The 15,830-nt window shown below is 44.0% G+C and overlaps 2 non-coding genes across 2 annotated transcripts; both read left to right on the top strand.

Annotated features, from left to right (window-relative positions):
• Nucleotides 1-5,946: 5,946 nt before the first annotated feature.
• Nucleotides 5,947-6,053, top strand: LOC138570630 (U6 spliceosomal RNA). Its single transcript, XR_011303668.1, has one exon. It is a non-coding gene; the product is annotated as a U6 spliceosomal RNA (small nuclear RNA).
• A 5,416-nt stretch (nucleotides 6,054-11,469) lies between these two features.
• Nucleotides 11,470-11,576, top strand: LOC138570629 (U6 spliceosomal RNA). Its single transcript, XR_011303667.1, has one exon. It is a non-coding gene; the product is annotated as a U6 spliceosomal RNA (small nuclear RNA).
• The last annotated feature ends 4,254 nt before the right edge of the window (nucleotides 11,577-15,830 follow it).

Below are 15,830 nucleotides of genomic sequence, written 5' to 3'. Positions count from 1 at the left end.
ATCAGCACCAGAGGCTGCCCGATTGCGCCCTGCAAGCAATCAATGTTGGCCCATCCTTTAAGAGATTCTGAGGCTGATTTCAATGTTATTTTTGCTGCTGATTTAAGGATTGCTCAACCTTTGACCCATGTCTAGTTTTCTTGGCTATGCACTTGACATCTTTTACAGCTTGTATTGGTGGGAGATGATGTGAGTTTATCGGGAGCAACGGGATATGAGGCATGTGGGCCATAAAAAACAGGTCTTGGATTTTTTTTTTATAAGAAAGCCTCTTTAAGTAAGGAACTTTGGAAAACCCTGCTGAGAGCAAAAGGATTACACAAAAGGTAAGGGGGTCAGTGGGTCAAGGGATGGCACATCTGACGGTGAGTCAGTTTATTGTAAGTCCAAATTCTACCTGTTTCAACATTTTTCCAGGTGTTTGTTTAATTTCTTAACAGATCCATTCCTATGTGCCTCAGCAACACATGTACTAATATTGGAATGATAATGGGAAAATGGAATTGGTTCCTGCTCTAAAGGATGACACGCACATTTTTAAAGCATTCGCTATTGTTGGCACATGACAGGACAGAAACTTTCTTAATTTGCAAGTCTTTATTTTTTAATACATCTTTTTTAATGAAGATTGAAATTGTATGTTCATGCATATTACACGACAACACAATACATTTTGCGCCAAATTCAACACTAATGCCTCTGAAGCCTTTTACTTGTGAGTCCTATTGACTGAATAAACAGCCCAGTCCCCTTCAATTTCTTGACTTGTACTTTTAGAAGTGGCACGCTTCTTTTGTTTTTCGATCCCATTCTACCAAACTCAGTATTATCTCTTTCCCCCTTGTTGTGCACTCCAGCGTAAACTGCTTCAAGCTGCTATTTGCAAACATCGCTCTGAACTACAGCTTTACTTGCTTCTAGGCCTTAATCTTTAATTGGAGCTGAGCATTGTACTCCGGATTTGGCTGCTTTTAGTTGCTTGATTTCTTTTTTGATTTCTGTAACTTTCAAACAGTTTCATTGTGAAATACCATTGTCACAATGTGCTGCAGTGCATGAAAACTTAAAATGCATGGAAGGGAGAAGAGGAAGAGTGAGAGGGAGAGGGAGCGGGGCGGGGGAAAAAGAGAGAGGGCAGGAGGGAAGGCAGGAGGCAGGGAGGGAGGTAGAGAGAGATAAAGAGAGAGAAAACAAAGAATATATGGTATTTGGGGACTATGTGTTTGCATGGAAAAGAGTTTAGGCTTTAAATCAAGTGGAAAGTGGCTCTGTGGCTGGTATCTCAGTCTGTTGATGCTTTGTTGAGTTGCTTGGAGCATGCAAGGAAGGAGACCTGAAGCACTCCCAACCAGGTTGCATGTCTCCAAGTTACTGATATCCCACAGACCTCCTCCCTGTGCCACAAAGTTCTGGGCACTGAGCTCTGCAGTTGTTCCCCACAAGTCGCAAAGCGCCCCAGATTTACTTTCTCAGAGTGGCTAGTTACTGATACCCCACCTCGACCACTGTATTTTCCCTAGATACTTGCTACTGTGGAGTAAGCAGGGATAAGAGAGAGGGAGAGGGGATGTGCCTATGCAAATCACCTGCCAGGATCCTGCCTGGTACAGCATTCCATCTCACCAGCTGACATCTGGGCTGCGGCAGGTAATTTGGAGAACAGACATATACGGACAGGCCACAAAGCAAATGCTGGGCTGTTGATTGAGGATCCCTTTAGCCATGTCTCCCTAAGTTACCGAGCTCCAGAAAAATTCCACCCTCAGCTCTCATAGAGAGGTCCTTGGCCGATCGTGGCCGATCAGGGCAGTGAAGGGTCAGGGGTGACTGCACACTGCCTCACCTTTTCACTGCTTTCTACAGCGGTAATGCTTTTGCAGAAGCGGCCTGTACAAGTGATTTTGTACCGCTGTGGGAAAGTGACATTTATCCACTGACATTAACCAAACTACTTGCGCTGTTCAACGCACATACATGCAGAGAAATAATGTTATGTTTTTTGGGGAAGGTCTAGAGTGTCCTGCTGATTATTTATTAAGCTGTACTCTACTCTTGCTTTTACATAGAGTCTTCGCAGCCCAGGAATGTTTAAGGCATACTGTATGTCCCTCCCTTACAATGAAAACTCTGTTGAAAACACAGAGGTACATAGGAATGGATCTGTTAAGAAATGAAACAAAAAGCCTGGAAAAATGTCGAAACGGGTAGGATTTGGACTTACAATTAACGGACTCACAGTCAGATGTGCTATCCCTTGATCCACTGACTCCCTTTCCTTTGTGTAATCCTTTTGCTCTCACTAGGGTTTTCCAAAGTGGCTTTCATATAAAAGATCCTAGACCAGCATTTTGTGGCGCACATGCCTCATATCCCATTGCTCTTGATAAACTCACATCATCTCCCACCAATACAAGCTGTAAAAGATTTTCAGGGTTTAGCCAAGCAAACTAGACGTGGGTCGAAGGTTGAGCAATCCTTAAATCAGCAGCAAAGTTAACATTGAAATTAGCCTCAGAATCTCTTAAAGGATGGTCCAACATCTGATGCTTGCAGCGCGCGATGGGGCAGCCTGGGTGCTGACACCTTAAACCATCTCCTGTTGTTGCCTTGTCCTTGATCCAGCCATGGGCCCACATACACTCAGAGGTACAGAGTGTTTCTCATGTCTATGCGTCTGCTGCGATGCTCTCACGCGTGCCTCACCCAGCCATCGTGATGGGGAGGGGGTGTCAATTTGCAAGCATCCTGGAGCATGAATCTTTTTATCTTTAAATATAATTGGCATTAAACCAAACCATTTAGGACCAGATCAGTACAGCAGCAAAGAATGCTGGTGTATTGCTGTTTGCCTCTTAATTTCATACCATCCAACATCTAAATTGTGTTTGGTCAAACGTTTGCCATATCAAATGTCCTTATGTCAAAGGGCAGAAAGTCCAGAGGTCCTAATCAATGGTTTGGTTGGCTCTCCCTTTGCGCTTGCCTTAAGGCGTCAGCACCAGAGGCTGCCCGATTGCGCCCTGCAAGCAATCAATGTTGGCCCATCCTTTAAGAGATTCTGAGGCTGATTTCAATGTTATTTTTGCTGCTGATTTAAGGATTGCTCAACCTTTGACCCACGTCTAGTTTTCTTGGCTATGCACTTGACATCTTTTACAGCTTGTATTGGTGGGAGATGATGTGAGTTTATCGGGAGCAACGGGATATGAGGCATGTGGGCCATAAAAAACAGGTCTTGGATTTTTTTTTATAAGAAAGCCTCTTTAAGTAAGGAACTTTGGAAAACCCTGCTGAGAGCAAAAGGATTACACAAAAGGTAAGGGGGTCAGTGGGTCGAGGGATGGCACATCTGACGGTGAGTCAGTTTATTGTAATCCAAATTCTACCTGTTTCAACATTTTTCCAGGTGTTTGTTTAATTTCTTAACAGATCCATTCCTATGTGCCTCAGCAACACATGTACTAATATTGGAATGATAATGGGAAAATGGAATTGGTTCCTGCTCTAAAGGATGACACGCACATTTTTAAAGCATTCACTATTGTTGACACATGACAGGACAGAAACTTTCTTAATTTGCAAGTCTTTATTTTTTAATACATCTTTTTTAATGAAGATTGAAATTGTATGTTCATGCATATTACACGACAACACAATACATTTTGCGCCAAATTCAACACTAATGCCTCTGAAGCCTTTTACTTGTGAGTCCTATTGACTGAATAAACAGCCCCGTCCCCTTCAATTTCTTGACTTGTACTTTTAGAAGTGGCACGCTTCTTTTGTTTTTTTATCCCATTCTACCAAACTCAGTATTATCTCTTTCCCCCTTGTTGTGCACTCCAGCGTAAACTGCTTCAAGGTGCTATTTGCAAACATCTCTCTGAACTACAGCTTTACTTGCTTCTAGGCCTTAATCTTTAATTGGAACTGAGCATTGTATTCCGGATTTGGCTGCTTTTAGTTGGTTGATTTCTTTTTTGATTTCTGTAACTTTCAAACAGTTTCATTGTGAAATACCATTGTCACAATGTGCTGCAGTGCATGAAAACTTAAAATGAATGGAAGGGAGAAGAGGAAGAGTGAGAGGGAGCGGGGTGGGGGAAAAAGAGAGAGGGCAGGAGGGAGGGAGGGAGGTAGAGAGAGATAAAGAGAGAGAAAACAAAGAAAATATGGTATTTGGGGACTATGTGTTTGCATGGAAAAGATTTTAGGCTTTAAATCAAGTGGAAAGTGGCTCTGTGGCTGGTATCTCAGTCTGTTGATGCTTTGTTGAGTTGCTTGGAGCATGCAAGGAAGGAGACCTGAAGCACTCCCAACCAGGTTGCATGTCTCCAAGTTACTGATATCCCACAGACCTCCTCCCTGTGCCACAAAGTTCTGGGCACGGAGCTCTGCAGTTGTTCCCCACAAGTCGCGAAGCGCCCCAGATTTACTTTCTCAGAGTGGCTAGTTACTGATACCCCACCTCGACCACTGTATTTTCCCTAGATACTTGCTACTGTGGAGTAAGCAGGGCTAAGAGAGAGGGAGAGGGGATGTGCCTATGCAAATCACCTGCCAGGATCCTGCCTGGTAGGTCATTCCATCTCACCAGCTGACGCCTGGGCTGCGGCAGGTAATTTGGAGAACAGACATATACGGGCAGGCCACAAAGCAAATGCTGGGCTGTTGATTGAGGATCCCTTTAGCCATGTCTCCCTAAGTTACCGAGCTCCAGAAAAATGCCACCCTTAGCTCTCATAGAGAGGTCCTTGGCCGATCGTGGCCGATCAGGGCAGTGAAGGGTCGGGGGTGACTGTACACTGCCTCACCTTTTCACTGCTTTCTACACTGGTAATGCTTTTGCAGAAGTGTCCTGTACAAGTGATTCTGTTCTGCGCTGTGTGAAAGTGACATTTAACCACTGACATTAACCAAACTACTTGCGCTGCTCAACTCACATACATGCAGAGAAATCATTTTATGTTTTTTGGGGAAGGTATAGAGGGTCCTGCTGATGATTTATTAAGCTGTCTGCTACTCTTTCTTTTACATAGAGTCTTCGCAGCCCAGGAATGTTTAAGGCAAACGGGATGTCCCTCGCTTACAATGAAAACAGAGGTACATAGGAATGGGTCTGTTAAGAGATTAAACAAAAAGCCTGGGAAATGTCGAAACTGGTAGTATTTGGACTTACAATAAACGGACTCACAGTCAAATGTGCTATCGGTTGACCCACTGACCCCCTTACCTTTTGTGTAATACTTTTGCTCTCAGTAGGGTTGTCCAAACTTCCCTTCTTAAAGCGGCTTTCTTATAAAAAATCCTAGAACTGCTTTTTGTGGCACACATGCCTCATATCCCGTTGCTCTTGATAAACTCACATCATCTCCCACCAGTACAAGCTGTAAAAGATTTCCAGGGCTTATCCAAGCAAACTAGATTTGGGTCGAAGGTTGACCAATCCTAAAATCAGCAGCAAAGTTAACATTGAAATCAGCCTCAGAATCTCTTAAAGGATGGTCCAACATTTGTTGCTTACAGGGATCAATTGGACAGCCTCTGGAACTGGCGCCATAAGCCACCTCCTGTTCTGCCTTGTCCTTGATACAGCCATGGGCCCACATACACTCAGAGGTACAGAGTTGTTCTCATGTCTATGGGTCTATTGTGATGTTCTCAGGCTTGCATCACCCAGCCATTGTGATGGGGAGGGGGTTGGTGTCATGTTGCAAGCACCCTGGAACATGAATCTTTAAATATAATTGGCATTAAACCAACCCCTTTAGGACCAGATCAATACAGCAGCAAGGAATGCTTATTCACTGTTGTTTGCCTCTTCATTTCATACCACCCGATATCTAAATGGTGTTTTGACTTTCTGCCCTCTGACATAAGGACATTTGGTATGGCAAACCTTTGACTGGAGGTCCTAATCAATGGTTTGATTGACTCTCCCTTTGCGCTTGCTTCAGCAACACATGTACTAATATTGGAATGATAATGGGAAAATTAAATTGGCCCCTGCTCTAAAGGATGGCACGCACATTCGTAAAGCATTCACTATTTTTGGCACATGACAGGACAGAAACTTTCTTAATTTGCAAGGCTTTATTTTTTTAATACATCTTTTTTAATGAAGATTGAAATTGTATGTTCATACATATTACACGACAACACAATACATTTTGAGCCAAATTCAACACTAATGCCACAGGCGCCTTTTACTTGTGAGTCCTATTGACTGAATGAACAGCCCTGTCGCCTTCAATTTCTTGGCTTGCACTTTTAGAAGTGGCACGCGTCTTTTGATTTTTTTTATCCTATTTTACCAAACTCAGTATTATCACTTTCCCCCTTGTTGTGCACTCCAGCGTAAACTGCTTTAAGGTGCTATTTGCAAACATCGCTCTGAACTACAGCTTTACTTGCTTCTAGGCCTTAATCTTTAATTGGAGCGGAGCGTTGTACTCCGGATTTGGCTGCTTTTAGTTTGAAAGTTACAGAAATCAAAAAAGAAATCAACAAACAGTTTCATTGTGAAATACCATTGTCACAATGTGCTGCAGTGCATGAAAACTTAAAATGAATGGTAGGGAGAGGAAGAGGAAGAGTGAGAGGGAAAGGGAGGTTTGTGGGGGGGAGAAAGAGTGAGGGCGGGAAGGAGGGAGGGTAGGAGGGAGGGGGAGTGAGAGAGACTGAGAGAGAGAAAACAAAGAAAATATGATATTTGGGGGCTATGTGTTTGCATGGAAAAGATTTTAGGCTTTAAATCAAGTGGAAAGGGGCTCATTGGCTGGTATCTCAGCCTGTTGATGCTTTGTTGAGTTGCTTGGAACATGCAAGGAAGAAGACCTGAAGCACTCCCGACCAGGTTGCATGTCTCTACGTTACTGAAATCCCACAGACCTCCTCCCTGTGCCACAATGTTCTGGGCACTGAGCTCTGCAGTTGTTCCCCACAAGTCGCCAAGCGCCCCAGATTTACTTTCTCAGATTGGCTAGTTACTGCTACCCTAACTCGACCACTATATTTTCCCCAGATACTTGCTATTGTGGAGTAAGCAGGGCTAAGACAGAGGGAGAGGGGGTGTGCCTATGCAAATCATCTGCCAGGATCATCCCTGGGACGTCATTCCATCTCACCAGCTGACACCTGGGCAGCAGCAGGTAATTTGGAGAACAGAAATATTCGGACAGGCCACAAAGCAAAGACTGGGCCGTTGATTGAGGATCCCTTTAGCCATGTCTCCCTAAGTTACCGAGGTCCAGAAAAACTCCACCCTCAGCTCTCATAGAGTGGTCCTTGGCCGATCGTGGCCGATCAGGGCAGTGAAGGGTCAGGGGTGACTGCACGCTGCCTCACCTTTTCACTGCTTTCTACAGCGGTAATGCTTTTGCATAAGCGGCCTGTACAAGTGATTTTGTTCTGCGCTGTGGGAAAGTGACATTTATCCACTGACATTAACCAAACTACTTGCGCTGTTCAACGCACATACATGCAGAGAAATAATGTTATGTTTTTTGGGGAAGGTCTAGAGTGTCCTGCTGATTATTTATTAAGCTGTACTCTACTCTTGCTTTTACATAGAGTCTTCGCAGCCCAGGAATGTTTAAGGCATACTGTATGTCCCTCCCTTACAATGAAAACTCTGTTGAAAACACAGAGGTACATAGGAATGGATCTGTTAAGAAATTAAACAAAAAGCCTGGAAAAATGTCGAAACGGGTAGGATTTGGACTTACAATTAACGGACTCACAGTCAGATGTGCTATCCCTTGATCCACTGACTCCCTTTCCTTTGTGTAATCCTTTTGCTCTCACTAGGGTTTTCCAAAGTGGCTTTCATATAAAAGATCCTAGACCAGCATTTTGTGGCGCACATGCCTCATATCCCATTGCTCTTGATAAACTCACATCATCTCCCACCAATACAAGCTGTAAAAGATTTTCAGGGTTTAGCCAAGCAAACTAGACGTGGGTCGAAGGTTGAGCAATCCTTAAATCAGCAGCAAAGTTAACATTGAAATTAGCCTCAGAATCTCTTAAAGGATGGTCCAACATCTGATGCTTGCAGCGCGCGATGGGGCAGCCTGGGTGCTGACACCTTAAACCATCTCCTGTTGTTGCCTTGTCCTTGATCCAGCCATGGGCCCACATACACTCAGAGGTACAGAGTGTTTCTCATGTCTATGCGTCTGCTGCGATGCTCTCACGCGTGCCTCACCCAGCCATCGTGATGGGGAGGGGGTGTCAATTTGCAAGCATCCTGGAGCATGAATCTTTTTATCTTTAAATATAATTGGCATTAAACCAAACCATTTAGGACCAGATCAGTACAGCAGCAAAGAATGCTGGTGTATTGCTGTTTGCCTCTTAATTTCATACCATCCAACATCTAAATTGTGTTTGGTCAAACGTTTGCCATATCAAATGTCCTTATGTCAAAGGGCAGAAAGTCCAGAGGTCCTAATCAATGGTTTGGTTGGCTCTCCCTTTGCGCTTGCCTTAAGGCATCAGCACCAGAGGCTGCCCGATTGCGCCCTGCAAGCAATCAATGTTGGCCCATCCTTTAAGAGATTCTGAGGCTGATTTCAATGTTATTTTTGCTGCTGATTTAAGGATTGCTCAACCTTTGACCCACGTCTAGTTTTCTTGGCTATGCACTTGACATCTTTTACAGCTTGTATTGGTGGGAGATGATGTGAGTTTATCGGGAGCAACGGGATATGAGGCATGTGGGCCATAAAAAACAGGTCTTGGATTTTTTTTTTATAAGAAAGCCTCTTTAAGTAAGGAACTTTGGAAAACCCTGCTGAGAGCAAAAGGATTACACAAAAGGTAAGGGGGTCAGTGGGTCAAGGGATGGCACATCTGACGGTGAGTCAGTTTATTGTAAGTCCAAATTCTACCTGTTTCAACATTTTTCCAGGTGTTTGTTTAATTTCTTAACAGATCCATTCCTATGTGCCTCAGCAACACATGTACTAATATTGGAATGATAATGGGAAAATGGAATTGGTTCCTGCTCTAAAGGATGACACGCACATTTTTAAAGCATTCACTATTGTTGGCACATGACAGGACAGAAACTTTCTTAATTTGCAAGTCTTTATTTTTTAATACATCTTTTTTAATGAAGATTGAAATTGTATGTTCATGCATATTACACAACACAATACATTTTGCGCCAAATTCAACACTAATGCCTCTGAAGCCTTTTACTTGTGAGTCCTATTGACTGAATAAACAGCCCAGTCCCCTTCAATTTCTTGACTTGTACTTTTAGAAGTGGCACGCTTCTTTTGTTTTTCGATCCCATTCTACCAAACTCAGTATTATCTCTTTCCCCCTTGTTGTGCACTCCAGCGTAAACTGCTTCAAGCTGCTATTTGCAAACATCGCTCTGAACTACAGCTTTACTTGCTTCTAGGCCTTAATCTTTAATTGGAGCTGAGCATTGTACTCCGGATTTGGCTGCTTTTAGTTGGTTGATTTCTTTTTTGATTTCTGTAACTTTCAAACAGTTTCATTGTGAAATACCATTGTCACAATGTGCTGCAGTGCATGAAAACTTAAAATGCATGGAAGGGAGAAGAGGAAGAGTGAGAGGGAGAGGGAGCGGGGCGGGGGAAAAAGAGAGAGGGCAGGAGGGAAGGCAGGAGGCAGGGAGGGAGGTAGAGAGAGATAAAGAGAGAGAAAACAAAGAATATATGGTATTTGGGGACTATGTGTTTGCATGGAAAAGAGTTTAGGCTTTAAATCAAGTGGGAAGTGGCTCTGTGGCTGGTATCTCAGTCTGTTGATGCTTTGTTGAGTTGCTTGGAGCATGCAAGGAAGGAGACCTGAAGCACTCCCAACCAGGTTGCATGTCTCCAAGTTACTGATATCCCACAGACCTCCTCCCTGTGCCACAAAGTTCTGGGCACTGAGCTCTGCAGTTGTTCCCCACAAGTCGCAAAGCGCCCCAGATTTACTTTCTCAGAGTGGCTAGTTACTGATACCCCACCTCGACCACTGTATTTACCCTAGATTCTTGCTACTGTGGAGTAAGCAGGGATAAGAGAGAGGGAGAGGGGATGTGCCTATGCAAATCACCTGCCAGGATCCTGCCTGGTACAACATTCCATCTCACCAGCTGACATCTGGGCTGCGGCAGGTAATTTGGAGAACAGACATATACGGACAGGCCACAAAGCAAATGCTGGGCTGTTGATTGAGGATCCCTTTAGCCATGTCTCCCTAAGTTACCGAGCTCCAGAAAAATTCCACCCTTAGCTCTCATAGAGAGGTCCTTGGCCGATCGTGGCCGATCAGGGCAGTGAAGGGTCGGGGGTGACTGTACACTGCCTCACCTTTTCACTGCTTTCTACACTGGTAATGCTTTTGCAGAAGTGGCCTGTACAAGTGATTCTGTTCTGCGCTGTGTGAAAGTGACATTTATCCACTGACATTAACCAAACTACTTGCGCTGCTCAACTCACATACATGCAGAGAAATCATTTTATGTTTTTTGGGGAAGGTATAGAGGGTCCTGCTGATGATTTATTAAGCTGTCTGCTACTCTTTCTTTTACATAGAGTCTTCGCAGCCCAGGAATGTTTAAGGCATACGGTATGTCCCTCGCTTACAATGAAAACAGAGGTACATAGGAATGGGTCTGTTAAGAGATTAAACAAAAAGCCTGGGAAATGTCGAAACTGGTAGTATTTGGACTTACAATAAACGGACTCACAGTCAAATGTGCTATCGGTTGACCCACTGACCCCCTTACCTTTTGTGTAATACTTTTGCTCTCAGTAGGGTTGTCCAAACTTCCCTTCTTAATGCGGCTTTCTTATAAAAAATCCTAGAACTGCTTTTTGTGGCACACATGCCTCATATCCCGTTGCTCTTGATAAACTCACATCATCTCCCACCAGTACAAGCTGTAAAAGATTTCCAGGGCTTATCCAAGCAAACTAGATTTGGGTCGAAGGTTGACCAATCCTAAAATCAGCAGCAAAGTTAACATTGAAATCAGCCTCAGAATCTCTTAAAGGATGGTCCAACATTTGTTGCTTACAGGGATCAATTGGACAGCCTCTGGAACTGGCGCCATAAGCCACCTCCTGTTCTGCCTTGTCCTTGATGCAGCCATGGGCCCACATACACTCAGAGGTACAGAGTTGTTCTCATGTCTATGGGTCTATTGTGATGTTCTCAGGCTTGCATCACCCAGCCATTGTGATGGGGAGGGGGTTGGTGTCATTTTGCAAGCACCCTGGAGCATGAATCTTTAAATATAATTGGCATTAAACCAACCCCTTTAGGACCAGATCAATACAGCAGCAAGGAATGCTTATTCACTGTTGTTTGCCTCTTCATTTCATACCACCCGATATCTAAATGGTGTTTTGACTTTCTGCCCTCTGACATAAGGACATTTGGTATGGCAAACCTTTGACTGGAGGTCCTAATCAATGGTTTGATTGACTCTCCCTTTGCGCTTGCTTCAGCAACACATGTACTAATATTGGAATGATAATGGGAAAATTAAATTGGCCCCTGCTCTAAAGGATGGCACGCACATTCGTAAAGCATTCACTATTTTTGGCACATGACAGGACAGAAACTTTCTTAATTTGCAAGGCTTTATTTTTTTAATACATCTTTTTTAATGAAGATTGAAATTGTATGTTCATACATATTACACGACAACACAATACATTTTGAGCCAAATTCAACACTAATGCCTCAGGCGCCTTTTACTTGTGAGTCCTATTGACTGAATGAACAGCCCTGTCGCCTTCAATTTCTTGGCTTGCACTTTTAGAAGTGGCACGCGTCTTTTGATTTTTTTTATCCTATTTTACCAAACTCAGTATTATCACTTTCCCCCTTGTTGTGCACTCCAGCGTAAACTGCTTTAAGGTGCTATTTGCAAACATCGCTCTGAACTACAGCTTTACTTGCTTCTAGGCCTTAATCTTTAATTGGAGCGGAGCGTTGTACTCCGGATTTGGCTGCTTTTAGTTTGAAAGTTACAGAAATCAAAAAAGAAATCAACAAACAGTTTCATTGTGAAATACCATTGTCACAATGTGCTGCAGTGCATGAAAACTTAAAATGAATGGTAGGGAGAGGAAGAGGAAGAGTGAGAGGGAAAGGGAGGTTTGTGGGGGGGGAGAAAGAGTGAGGGCGGGAAGGAGAGAGGGTAGGAGGGAGGGGGAGTGAGAGAGACTGAGAGAGCGAAAACAAAGAAAATATGATATTTGGGGGCTATGTGTTTGCATGGAAAAGATTTTAGGCTTTAAATCAAGTGGAAAGGGGCTCATTGGCTGGTATCTCAGCTTGTTGATGCTTTGTTGAGTTGCTTGGAACATGCAAGGAAGAAGACCTGAAGCACTCCCGACCAGGTTGCATGTCTCTACGTTACTGAAATCCCACAGACCTCCTCCCTGTGCCACAACGTTCTGGGCACTGAGCTCTGCAGTTGTTCCCCACAAGTCGCCAAGCGCCCCAGATTTACTTTCTCAGATTGGCTAGTTACTGCTACCCTAACTCGACCACTATATTTTCCCCAGATACTTGCTATTGTGGAGTAAGCAGGGCTAAGACAGAGGGAGAGGGGGTGTGCCTATGCAAATCATCTGCCAGGATCATCCCTGGGACGTCATTCCATCTCACCAGCTGACACCTGGGCAGCAGCAGGTAATTTGGAGAACAGAAATATTCGGACAGGCCACAAAGCAAAGACTGGGCCGTTGATTGAGGATCCCTTTAGCCATGTCTCCCTAAGTTACCGAGGTCCAGAAAAACTCCACCCTCAGCTCTCATAGAGAGGTTCGTGGCCGATCAGGGCAGTGAAGGGTCAGGGGTGACTGCACACTGCCTCACCTTTTCACTGCTTTCTACAGCGGTAATGCTTTTGCAGAAGCGGCCTGTACAAGTGATTTTGTTCTGCGCTGTGGGAAAGTGACATTTATCCACTGACATTAACCAAACTACTTGCGCTGTTCAACGCACATACATGCAGAGAAATAATGTTATGTTTTTTGGGGAAGGTCTAGAGTGTCCTGCTGATTATTTATTAAGCTGTACTCTACTCTTGCTTTTACATAGAGTCTTCGCAGCCCAGGAATGTTTAAGGCATACTGTATGTCCCTCCCTTACAATGAAAACTCTGTTGAAAACACAGAGGTACATAGGAATGGATCTGTTAAGAAATGAAACAAAAAGCCTGGAAAAATGTCGAAACGGGTAGGATTTGGACTTACAATTAACGGACTCACAGTCAGATGTGCTATCCCTTGATCCACTGACTCCCTTTCCTTTGTGTAATCCTTTTGCTCTCACTAGGGTTTTCCAAAGTGGCTTTCATATAAAAGATCCTAGACCAGCATTTTGTGGCGCACATGCCTCATATCCCATTGCTCTTGATAAACTCACATCATCTCCCACCAATACAAGCTGTAAAAGATTTTCAGGGTTTAGCCAAGCAAACTAGACGTGGGTCGAAGGTTGAGCAATCCTTAAATCAGCAGCAAAGTTAACATTGAAATTAGCCTCAGAATCTCTTAAAGGATGGTCCAACATCTGATGCTTGCAGCGCGCGATGGGGCAGCCTGGGTGCTGACACCTTAAACCATCTCCTGTTGTTGCCTTGTCCTTGATCCAGCCATGGGCCCACATACACTCAGAGGTACAGAGTGTTTCTCATGTCTATGCGTCTGCTGCGATGCTCTCACGCGTGCCTCACCCAGCCATCGTGATGGGGAGGGGGTGTCAATTTGCAAGCATCCTGGAGCATGAATCTTTTTATCTTTAAATATAATTGGCATTAAACCAAACCATTTAGGACCAGATCAGTACAGCAGCAAAGAATGCTGGTGTATTGCTGTTTGCCTCTTAATTTCATACCATCCAACATCTAAATTGTGTTTGGTCAAACGTTTGCCATATCAAATGTCCTTATGTCAAAGGGCAGAAAGTCCAGAGGTCCTAATCAATGGTTTGGTTGGCTCTCCCTTTGCGCTTGCCTTAAGGCATCAGCACCAGAGGCTGCCCGATTGCGCCCTGCAAGCAATCAATGTTGGCCCATCCTTTAAGAGATTCTGAGGCTGATTTCAATGTTATTTTTGCTGCTGATTTAAGGATTGCTCAACCTTTGACCCACGTCTAGTTTTCTTGGCTATGCACTTGACATCTTTTACAGCTTGTATTGGTGGGAGATGATGTGAGTTTATCGGGAGCAACGGGATATGAGGCATGTGGGCCATAAAAAACAGGTCTTGGATTTTTTTTTTATAAGAAAGCCTCTTTAAGTAAGGAACTTTGGAAAACCCTGCTGAGAGCAAAAGGATTACACAAAAGGTAAGGGGGTCAGTGGGTCAAGGGATGGCACATCTGACGGTGAGTCAGTTTATTGTAAGTCCAAATTCTACCTGTTTCAACATTTTTCCAGGTGTTTGTTTAATTTCTTAACAGATCCATTCCTATGTGCCTCAGCAACACATGTACTAATATTGGAATGATAATGGGAAAATGGAATTGGTTCCTGCTCTAAAGGATGACACGCACATTTTTAAAGCATTCACTATTGTTGGCACATGACAGGACAGAAACTTTCTTAATTTGCAAGTCTTTATTTTTTAATACATCTTTTTTAATGAAGATTGAAATTGTATGTTCATGCATATTACACAACACAATACATTTTGCGCCAAATTCAACACTAATGCCTCTGAAGCCTTTTACTTGTGAGTCCTATTGACTGAATAAACAGCCCAGTCCCCTTCAATTTCTTGACTTGTACTTTTAGAAGTGGCACGCTTCTTTTGTTTTTCGATCCCATTCTACCAAACTCAGTATTATCTCTTTCCCCCTTGTTGTGCACTCCAGCGTAAACTGCTTCAAGCTGCTATTTGCAAACATCGCTCTGAACTACAGCTTTACTTGCTTCTAGGCCTTAATCTTTAATTGGAGCTGAGCATTGTACTCCGGATTTGGCTGCTTTTAGTTGGTTGATTTCTTTTTTGATTTCTGTAACTTTCAAACAGTTTCATTGTGAAATACCATTGTCACAATGTGCTGCAGTGCATGAAAACTTAAAATGCATGGAAGGGAGAAGAGGAAGAGTGAGAGGGAGAGGGAGCGGGGCGGGGGAAAAAGAGAGAGGGCAGGAGGGAAGGCAGGAGGCAGGGAGGGAGGTAGAGAGAGATAAAGAGAGAGAAAACAAAGAATATATGGTATTTGGGGACTATGTGTTTGCATGGAAAAGAGTTTAGGCTTTAAATCAAGTGGGAAGTGGCTCTGTGGCTGGTATCTCAGTCTGTTGATGCTTTGTTGAGTTGCTTGGAGCATGCAAGGAAGGAGACCTGAAGCACTCCCAACCAGGTTGCATGTCTCCAAGTTACTGATATCCCACAGACCTCCTCCCTGTGCCACAAAGTTCTGGGCACTGAGCTCTGCAGTTGTTCCCCACAAGTCGCAAAGCGCCCCAGATTTACTTTCTCAGAGTGGCTAGTTACTGATACCCCACCTCGACCACTGTATTTACCCTAGATTCTTGCTACTGTGGAGTAAGCAGGGATAAGAGAGAGGGAGAGGGGATGTGCCTATGCAAATCACCTGCCAGGATCCTGCCTGGTACAACATTCCATCTCACCAGCTGACATCTGGGCTGCGGCAGGTAATTTGGAGAACAGACATATACGGACAGGCCACAAAGCAAATGCTGGGCTGTTGATTGAGGATCCCTTTAGCCATGTCTCCCTAAGTTACCGAGCTCCAGAAAAATTCCACCCTTAGCTCTCATAGAGAGGTCCTTGGCCGATCGTGGCCGATCAGGGCAGTGAAGGGTCGGG

Source organism: Ambystoma mexicanum, chromosome 2q (assembly GCF_040938575.1).
Source record: "Ambystoma mexicanum isolate Mex_15411 chromosome 2q, UKY_AmexF1_1, whole genome shotgun sequence".
Taxonomy (NCBI): domain Eukaryota; kingdom Metazoa; phylum Chordata; class Amphibia; order Caudata; family Ambystomatidae; genus Ambystoma; species Ambystoma mexicanum.
This window is presented reverse-complemented; position numbering and strand designations above follow the sequence as displayed.